This window comes from Silene latifolia, chromosome 11 (genome assembly GCF_048544455.1).
Source record: "Silene latifolia isolate original U9 population chromosome 11, ASM4854445v1, whole genome shotgun sequence".
NCBI lineage: Eukaryota > Viridiplantae > Streptophyta > Magnoliopsida > Caryophyllales > Caryophyllaceae > Silene > Silene latifolia.
Window position 1 is genome coordinate 29,268,112 of NC_133536.1, and position 10,146 is coordinate 29,278,257.

At 36.9% G+C, this 10,146-nt stretch overlaps 1 long non-coding RNA gene across 1 annotated transcript; it reads left to right on the forward strand.

The window, feature by feature from the left end:
- The first annotated feature begins 4,605 nt into the window (after window positions 1–4,605).
- On the forward strand, window positions 4,606–7,725 carry LOC141614166 (uncharacterized). Its single transcript, XR_012529316.1, has 3 exons — window positions 4,606–4,799; window positions 4,895–4,968; window positions 7,379–7,725. It is a non-coding gene; the product is annotated as an uncharacterized LOC141614166 (long non-coding RNA).
- The last annotated feature ends 2,421 nt before the right edge of the window (window positions 7,726–10,146 follow it).

The window sequence follows — 10,146 nt, forward strand, 5'->3', positions numbered from 1 at the left end:
AAGACGGGCACGGATCACGGCGGCCATGGTGAGCACGGTAGTGGGTGTTTGTGCACTTGTTCTCTTTTTTTACTTCCATCCTTTTCCTTGTGGTTTGTGGTATTTTGATATTGAGTCCATCATGTTCTAAGTGTTGGGCTCAATAAGTTCAATTGGTTGGGTTGTATGCACTTTCTGGATGGGCTAACATATGGGCCAAGTTGTTATAGGTTATAGGTGGACCGATTTGTAAGCTTGATTATTGGGCTACATTTAGTTTATGGGTACTTGCGGAGTCAAGTTTGGGTCAGTCGAATGGTTTAATCTACGTCTCGTATTTTATATAACTTAATTCGTTAAATATCGTCCATTATATATATTTTCTCACATGACCAAATTGTTGAGCTTCACATGATTATATGTTTAAATTTTACATGAGTATTAAGTTGGGTCTAACATATCTTGTTGTTGGGCTTAATGTGAGTTAATTTGTTGGACTTCTTATAATTCGTTTATTGGGCTCATAAATGAGTTACTTGGACTTGGTCACATTTTATCCCTTGTATTTTATAAAACGTAAATTATGCATCATCACTCATTACATTTTATTTAACCGTCATGTTAAATTATAAAATGGAATATTCATTAATATAATACAAGTATGAGATATTTACTATAAGTACTTGTAAGAGTCATATTCTTGATAATGCCTTGTATTGCTCTGTTGTGAGAGTCTTGGTCCTATCGGATACTAGGGGTGAGCTATAAGCCCTCTAGTTGCGATATGATCGTCGGGATTGATGTTCCCACCCATACTCATGGTGAGATGCAAGCCATGAGTATGAATGTGACATTAATGGTCCCGTGTCATATGATGTTTGCATGATCATTCTTACTCTTATTGTGACTCAAGTGTGACGTTTTATATTGTGTGACTACTTGACATTCCTTGTTTACCCCTTTCGGACCTTTGGTTACGAGTGTGTGCCATGTTTCCGGATTGGGTTATCTTTCCTCTTTAGGACCTTTGGTTAAAAGTGTGTGCCATGTTTCCGGATTGGGTTATCTTTCCTCTTTCGGACCTTTGGTTACAAGTGTGTGCCATGTTTCCGGATTGGGTTATCTTTCCTCTTTCGGACCTTTGGTTACGGGTGTGTGCCATGTTTCCGGATTAGGATATCCTTCCGCCTTTCTTCGGACCTTTGGTTACGAGTGTGTGCCATGTTTCCGATTAGAGGTTACTCGACCTTTGGTTACGAGTGTGTGCCATGTTTCGAGTCTTGGATACGATTGGTATATCGTATGTCGAATCGGGTGACGTCCATCCCGAGTCCGGATCCGGTTTAGACTAGGACCGTATTATGATCGTCGTCCTACCAAGAGGTTGGAGTCTAGATGGTTTGTCTTGTGAGTTCATACTAAGTATATGTCTTACACTTGTTGAGTCGTGTCAATATGGGTTGGTCGACTTGGTTGTTCTATGCCCTTGATTACATATTCATCCTCATACACCATGCCTATTCTACTAAGGAAGTATTATGCTTGTTTCATCACGATCGTTCATTATATCTCCTTATTCTTCATTGTTCACATATGTTGCATGATTAATATGTTTGTTTAAGTGTTGTTTGTTACTAGCATTTCGACATATTGTGGCTGGGAGAACCTTGAGTTACTCCCCACTGACTGTGGCGTTCATGTTTACATGAATGACTGGTGGTGAAGATGCTTACGTGGGGAAGACGTGTGGGCTAGCGAGAACTAAACCCTCGGACCTTAATTTCTAATTTAGAAACCCTTTATTTGTTTATTCGTGGGATATCTTTTCCCCGCTTTCTAGACTTGGGTTGTAATAACCTAAATTTGTCTATTTTAGTAATTGTTTCATTTTGTTTTGGCACCCGCGCTTTAATCTTTAACTTGTGATCTAATAGTTTTTAAAATCTCCTAAATTTCCGTATTAATTTATTAATTATATTTCCGCGTTATCGCGGGGGGTGTCACAGTTGGTATCAGAGCCTATGTTGCTCCCGACGCACACACGTGTACCCCAAATTTAATTTGAACTTGACCTTGAATAATGAATGAGAGATGGGTAGACTTAAGGACCTAATGTGGTAGTCTGTATTGTGTTTGCTCTTTGTTAGGTTCTAACATGTTTGTTGATTGTTGTGCTCTTGGATTGACATACCATGAGCTTACCGATGTGATGATCAAGATTTGGTTCCTATTGCCGAGTATTGAAGATTTGTTCAATTTTGAAGAATGCTTCTACTTCTTTGAAGATGTTTCTCGTTCTTTGTGTATCTTGCCTTATTCTTTATCTCTCGGTGCTATCCTCCTTATAAACTTTCTTTTGTTTTACTTTGAAAGCTACTCTTGTACCCTCCTACCTTGTTCTTTGTTCTTTGCTAATTCTCTTTAACGCCCTTTTATAGTACTCTTTCTTTTGAGGGGTGTTGACCTTGGTTGAGGATTTTGACTTTTGTGGAGATTGCTTGTGGTTGACCCTTAATCCTGGTTTTGAGAGGTTTTGATGTTGGAAAGACTTAAGTAATGTGATGAGACATACTTGGTGATTCTTATACCTAGTTCCTTGATAAAGTGATTGCGGTTGTTTAGTGGAATTATTTGTGTTGTCAAGTTTGAATTGCATTTGTTACTAAGGTTATAGAGCTTGGCTTTGTTGTTTATGTCTGGGATTTGAAAGGCTTAGGAAATGTAGTGAGACGTGTCATGGGATACTAGTGCTTAGTACTTAACTTAAAATGGATGAAATTGGATGGTGGATTTGAGGATGTAGGATTGACTAAGTAAGTCGAGTTCGTGATTGGCTTTCGTAGTCGCTTTGGATATGAGGACCTTGTGGAATATTTGAGGAACCTTTTCTGCAAATTTAGAACTTGAGATTAGGACCCTTGATTGAGGATTTTACCATTTTGGGAAACTTATGGATGACACCAGTTGGATGTGAGTATAGCTTTGTTGGAAGCCTTGACCTTGATCTTGTGGAGGTTGTTTGTAGATGTTTGAGGATTTCGAGTAGTAAGATCACACTTATAGTAGAGTATGACTTAGGATGAAGTAACATAAGTGATTTGAGGAAATTCTTGGGAATGTTGTGATTATAAGTTTTGTTGTTAAGAAGTTTTCAGAACCGTTTAGGATGGTGTTGTTGTTTGAGGTTTGAGTGCCTGGCATTTCCTTGTTGTCTAATTCATCTTCTTCTTTGACCATAAGCGTTACCGTTTATACCTCTCTTCCTCACTTCATCTTGCTCCTCCCTTAAGTTTGATGCTAGTGACCTATAAAAACTCTATCTTTGACATCCTTGTTGACCTTACTTCAATTCTTACCCTATGAAATTCATCGTAGCTCTTTTTGTTGGTTAAGTCTGGACCCTCTTAGCGTACTTTGTACTTATGTTGTCTAAATTGCTTTTCATTTCATACAATTTCTAAGTATTTCAAGCTACCAATTTGTTTCGTTGTTAAAAGTTTATATTACTTTTACAAAACCTTACCTATTTTAAAGGTTTGAAAATGAAGAAAATTGATTTAATTCCATATTTGTTCCTTGAGTATAGACTTCTTTATCATGATTTTTATTGCTAAACCCGAGATTTCTTTAAATTTTATCCAATTTCTGTTAACTTGGATTTATTTATGATTTCTTTGACAAAGTTTAATATCATATTTTCAGGAACTTGACTCCTTATTGAGTTTAAAAGTGAAATCTTTATTTCTATTTTGGCTTTTACAAGAGAAAAATTGAGTAAAGTACCTTTCTCTTTTGATTTTAACGTTGATCGGATGATAGAACTCGTTATTAGAGACGTTTAATAACTTGTTTTACGCTTGTCGGCGAATGATTTTTGTTTTAAATTTGTCTTTGACTTGAAAAGTAAGCGTTATTGTGTGCACGACAAGAGCAATTTCGTTCCATGGATGAGACTTACACTTTTGAGAACTCTTCATTAATGTTTTTGAAAGTATTTTGATTTTGATTTATGCAAATAAGTTAATTTTCGATCGGGTTCTGTCGTAAAATTTTATTTAAAACTTTTGAAACAATTTTAATTCTTACGATAAGTAACCTTTTAACGTTTTGGTTACCAACTTTAAAGGTTCAGTTTTATTTTATAACCTTTCATTCTACTTTCAAGTTTCGAGGACGAAACTTTTTAAAAGATGGGGTGATTGTAACCCCTGCGAATTTCCCCTTTTGACAGTTAAAATTTATTAAACCGTTTGATTGCTTTATTTTGTATTCTTGAATTCTTCAGTTTAATTAATTTTATGTCAAACACGATTTTTATAAACGTATTATATAAAAGCTCATTTTTATTAGAATACGTATTATTAAATTACATTTTGAGGCACGATTTTTATAAGAATGTATTTATTCGCATTTTTGGTCGGATAATAATAGTGACCGTAATAATAATAATTCCCGTCTTAGTTTCCGTCTAGTAAGACCGTCACATTTCACCTTTGAACCTAGTTAAATCCGAACCCATCACAAATCGACAACTCGTAGCTACCTTTTTTCAACTCATCTATACAATCCTTTTACTTTTATTATTATTATTATTATTATTAAATTTTGTTGTTGAGTGATGCCGTGTACCCCACCCCCATTTCTTTTCTTCTTCCTTTTCTGCGTTAAACAGCAGCAACAACAATCCCCTGCGACAACAAACAACCCAGACCAACAACTCCATTTTTAGACCTTAAAACCCAGATTTCGGGCTCATTTCTTCACCATTCCCCTTAGTTTTTGTACCATTATTCTCCTTATTTCCTCCTTCATCTTTCAAGGTAAGAAAGACTCGATTTTGTGATGATTTCAATTTGACCCGCCTCCTAAAAGTTCCGATTTTTTAAGCTCCTTTATGTCGTTTTCCTCCTTCTAGTTGAAGAAACCGAAGACCCGCAGGGAGGCTCGCACTCTTTTGACGTTTTCCACGGAGATTTGAAGAGCAATGAGGTAACGGTGATAGGTTACTCGACAATGAGTCGATATTCCACCCCTTCAACCCGGTTCTTTACACTCCTTTGTCGTAAAGTTTCATTCTTTAATTCTTTGTTGATGTTTAGTTGTTGATATTAATGAATTATTTGTGTTTAATTTCCATCCTAACCTCGCTTTGAAAAATCGTCTTAAAATGAGTTGTGGTAGACTGTTTTGTATTGCGTTTTGGAGTCAAAAGGCGGTTGTTGCGTTGGAATTGGACTGTTTCTTGGCTCTGTTTTGGGCAGGGACATGAGAGGAAGTGTTGGGTTGTTCCATGTAATTCATTGCCCGTCATGGCTCGTTTTGGTCGGTGTTATTGAGGTTGTTGGTCTCGGTTTGGGTGGTCTTCGGATGTTTTGTGCTTGCTTAATTCTTTTGTATTTCCGTCTTAATCCTGCTTCGAGTATGGTCTTAGTATGGCTCATGAGGGGACGGTTTTTATACGCTGAAATAGACTAGTTCGAGCCGGCAAAATCGAGTTTACTAGGACGGAGGTGGTTGCCCAGTACATACGGAATTACAGTGTTAAATTACGTCTTGTTCACGCATATAAAACAACTCGTTTCAAATGTGTCTTTTATGGGCTATGGTTCACGGTTTTGGGTCTTAGTTGGGTTGTGAGTTGGTCGACCGACCGTGGGCATTCTTTGGCGGCGGGGTGGTTGTGGCAATCGTCGCGGATCGGCAAAGACGACCACGGATCACGGCGGCCATGGTGAGCACGGTAGTGGGTGTTTGTGCACTTGTTCTCTTTTTTTACTTCCATCCTTTTCCTTGTGGTTTGTGGTATTTTGATATTGAGTCCATCATGTTCTAAGTGTTGGGCTCAATAAGTTCAATTGGTTGGGTTGTATGCACTTTCTGGATGGGCTAACATATGGGCCAAGTTGTTATAGGTTATAGGTGGACCGATTTGTAAGCTTGATTATTGGGCTACATTTAGTTTATGGGTACTTGCGGAGTCAAGTTTGGGTCAGTCGAATGGTTTAATCTACGTCTCGTATTTTATATAACTTAATTCGTTAAATATCGTCCATTATATATATTTTCTCACATGACCAAATTGTTGAGCTTCACATGATTATATGTTTAAATTTTACATGAGTATTAAGTTGGGTCTAACATATCTTGTTGTTGGGCTTAATGTGAGTTAATTTGTTGGACTTCTTATAATTCGTTTATTGGGCTCATAAATGAGTTACTTGGACTTGGTCACATTTTATCCCTTGTATTTTATAAAACGTAAATTATGCATCATCACTCATTACATTTTATTTAACCGTCATGTTAAATTATAAAATGGAATATTCATTAATATAATACAAGCATGAGATATTTACTATAAGTACTTGTAAGAGTCATATTCTTGATAATGCCTTGTATTGCTCTGTTGTGAGAGTCTTGGTCCTATCGGATACTAGGGGTGAGCTATAAGCCCTCTAGTTGCGATATGATCGTCGGGATTGATGTTCCCACCCATACTCATGGTGAGATGCAAGCCATGAGTATGAATGTGACATTAATGGTCCCGTGTCATATGATGTTTGCATGATCATTCTTACTCTTATTGTGACTCAAGTGTGACGTTTTACATTGTGTGACTACTTGACATTCCTTGTTTACCCCTTTCGGACCTTTGGTTACGAGTGTGTGCCATGTTTCCGGATTGGGTTATCTTTCCTCTTTTGGACCTTTGGTTACAAGTGTGTGCCATGTTTCCGGATTGGGTTATCTTTCCTCTTTCGGACCTTTGGTTACAAGTGTTCCATGTTTCCGGATTGGGTTATCTTTCCTCTTTCGGACCTTTGGTTACGGGTGTGTGCCATGTTTCCGGATTAGGATATCCTTCTGCCTTTCTTCGGACCTTTGGTTACGAGTGTGTGCCATGTTTCCGATTAGAGGTTACTCGACCTTTGGTTACGAGTGTGTGCCATGTTTCGAGTCTTGGATACGATTGATATATCGTATGTCGAATCGGGTGACGTCCATCCCGAGAGTCTGGATCCAGGTTTAGACTAGGACCGTATTATGATCGTCGTCCTACCAAGAGGTTGGAGTCTAGATGGTTTGTCTTGTGAGTTCATACTAAGTATATGTCTTACACTTGTTGAGTCGTGTCAATATGGGTTGGTCGACTTGGTTGTTCTATGCCCTTGATTGCATATTCATCCTCATACACCATGCCTATTCTACTAAGAAAGTATTATGCTTGTTTCATCACGATCGTTCATTATATCTCCTTATTCTTCATTGTTCACATATGTTGCATGATTAATATGTTTGTTTAAGTGTTGTTTGTTACTTGCATTTTGACATATTGTGGCTGGGAGAACCTTGAGTTACTCCCCACTGACTGTGGCGTTCATGTTTACATGAATGACAGGTGGTGAAGATGCTTACGTGGGGAAGACGTGTGGGCTAGCGAGAACTAAACCCTCGGACCTTAATTTCTAATTTAGAAACCCTTTATTTGTTTATTCGTGGGATATCTTTTCCCCGCTTTCTAGACTTGGGTTGTAATAACCTAAATTTGTCTATTTTAGTAATTGTTTCATTTTGTTTTGGCACCCGCGCTTTAATCTTTAACTTGTGATCTAAAAGTTTTTAAAATCTCCTAAATTTCCGTATTAATTTATTAGTTATATTTCCGCGTTATCGCGGGGTGTCACAAAGTTCAATCTCTTGTTCTTCATTTTATTCAAGCAATCAATTTAATAAGCTTATTTATCTTCATCCTTATTGGTTATATTTTCTTTACTACTCTGTATTTTCTTGTTTTATTCATCAATTTACATTGCCTTAGTTTGTATCTCCTTTGTTGTTGAATGTTTACGTTGCTTATAATTAAAGTTATCATCTTTTTGCTTAATTTCATCTTAATTAAGGTTTAATTAGTTTATTATCATCTTAAATGTTGCCAATTGCATGTTTTATTGTAAAAATCAATTTAATAAGCTTATTTATCTTCATCCTTATTGGTATATTTTCTTTACTTCGACTAAGTGGAAATACAAAAACTCACACCCCATGGACAATATTCTTGGGAATATTAAGAAGGGTGTTCAAACAAGACGTTCCTTAAACAACTTCTGCTCTTTCTACTCTTTCCTATCCATGATCGAACCAAAGAACATCAATGAAGCTCTAGCTGAATCAGATTTGATTATAGCCATGCAAGAAGAGCTTCAACAGTTCGAAAGAAACAAGGTTTGGCATTTAGTTCCTAGACCAAAAGATCGGACAGTTATTGGAACACGGTGGGTCTTCCGGAATAAATTAGATGATACCGGAGTCATTGTTAGAAATAAGGCTAGATTGGTGGTTCAAGGATATAATCAACAAGAAGGAATAGATTATGACGAGACTTTCGCACCTGTTGCTCGTCTAGAAGCTATTAGACTTCTGATAGCATTCGCCGCACACAAAGGAATGAAGCTCTTCCAGATGGATGTCAAGACCGCATTCTTGAACGGTTATCTACAAGAAGAAGTCTTCGTTGAACAACCCCCTGGTTTTAAGAATATCAAATTTGAGGATCACGTGTTCAAATTAGATAAAGCCCTATACGGATCGAAGCAAGCACCTAGGGCTTGGTACGACAGATTATCCAAGTTTCTACTTGACAAAGGGATTCGATGAGGATCCGTCGACAAAACCCTATTTCGAAAACGAGGATTCTCGACCTTTTGGTTGTTCAAATATACGTCGATGATATCATCTTTGGATCGACCAACCGACGTCTATGCAAATACTTTTCTGAGTTAATGACTTCCGAGTTCGAGATGAGTATGATGGGAGAATTGAAATTCTTCCTAGGTCTGCAAATACAACAAACAGATGAAGGCATTAAGATTCATCAACAGAAATACATCAAAGAATTGATTCGGAAATTTGGAATGGAAAATTCACACACTATGCCTACTCCAATGGTCGAGAATAAGAAATCGACATTGGATGAAGACGCAGTAAATCAGTTGATGAAACTACTTACCGTGGGATGATTGGGTCACTGTTATATTTGACCGCAAGTAGAACCGATATTATGTTTAGCGTATGCGTTTGTGCGAGATATCAATCGTCTCCCAAAGAATCGCATATGACGGCCGTAAAAAGAATTTTACGTTATTTAATTGAACGGCCAACTTATACCTATGGTATCCAATGGAGTGCAATTTTGATCTAGTCGGTTATTCCGATGCCGACTACGCAGGATGTTCTCTAGACAGAAAAAGCACGTCGGGTGTCGCCACTTTTATTGGACCTTGTATCATTACGTGGGGCTCGAAGAAACAAAATTCGGTTGCTCTCTCAATCTTTGGGCCGAGTATATTGTTTGCAGGATCTGGTATGTACTCAACTTTTATGGCTTAAACAACAATTACGTGATTATGGTGTTGACGTAGGATGTATTCCTATTTTATGTGATAATACTAGTGCGATTATTATTTCTAAAAATCCTGCACAACATTCTCGTACCAAACATATTGAAATAAGACACCATTTTATTAGAGACCATGTTGAGAAGGGGAATATAAAACTTGAATTTTGTAGTACTGAAAAACAATGGGCAGACATTTTGACAAAATCATTAGCTAGAGAACGATTTGAGACTTTACGGTTGGAAATTTGTTTAATCAGTGGTACCTAAGCTTCTATAATTGTCTAATCCTTTTATGACTGACTAGTTAAGTTAAGATTGTATGATCAAGCGTCCGTATATTGCGTTGCATGAATAATTTCGTTTATAGAAATATTATTTTCATAAGATTCTATTTGCTATTTAGAATTTAATTGACATACAAACTTATAACACACCATATCTTTTATTTGTATCTTTTATCTTCAAAATTTTAATAAAAAAAAAAAAAAAAAAAATTCTCACAAAATAAGCTCACAATACACGGCTCACATCTTTCCTATTCTAGACCAAATTCCTAATTCATGTCATATCATCATAAATTTCCATACTTATCACTTTCCTATTCCTAATTAACTACACTTACCATATTTCATTTACACTTGTTAACCCTAATATCTAGACCTATATCTACCCTTGATTGACCGTCCACCCCTACCCACTTGCTCACTTTCTTTCTTCCAAATATTTACCATCATTGCATATCTTTTCCTTTACTCGAACAATCACCATCA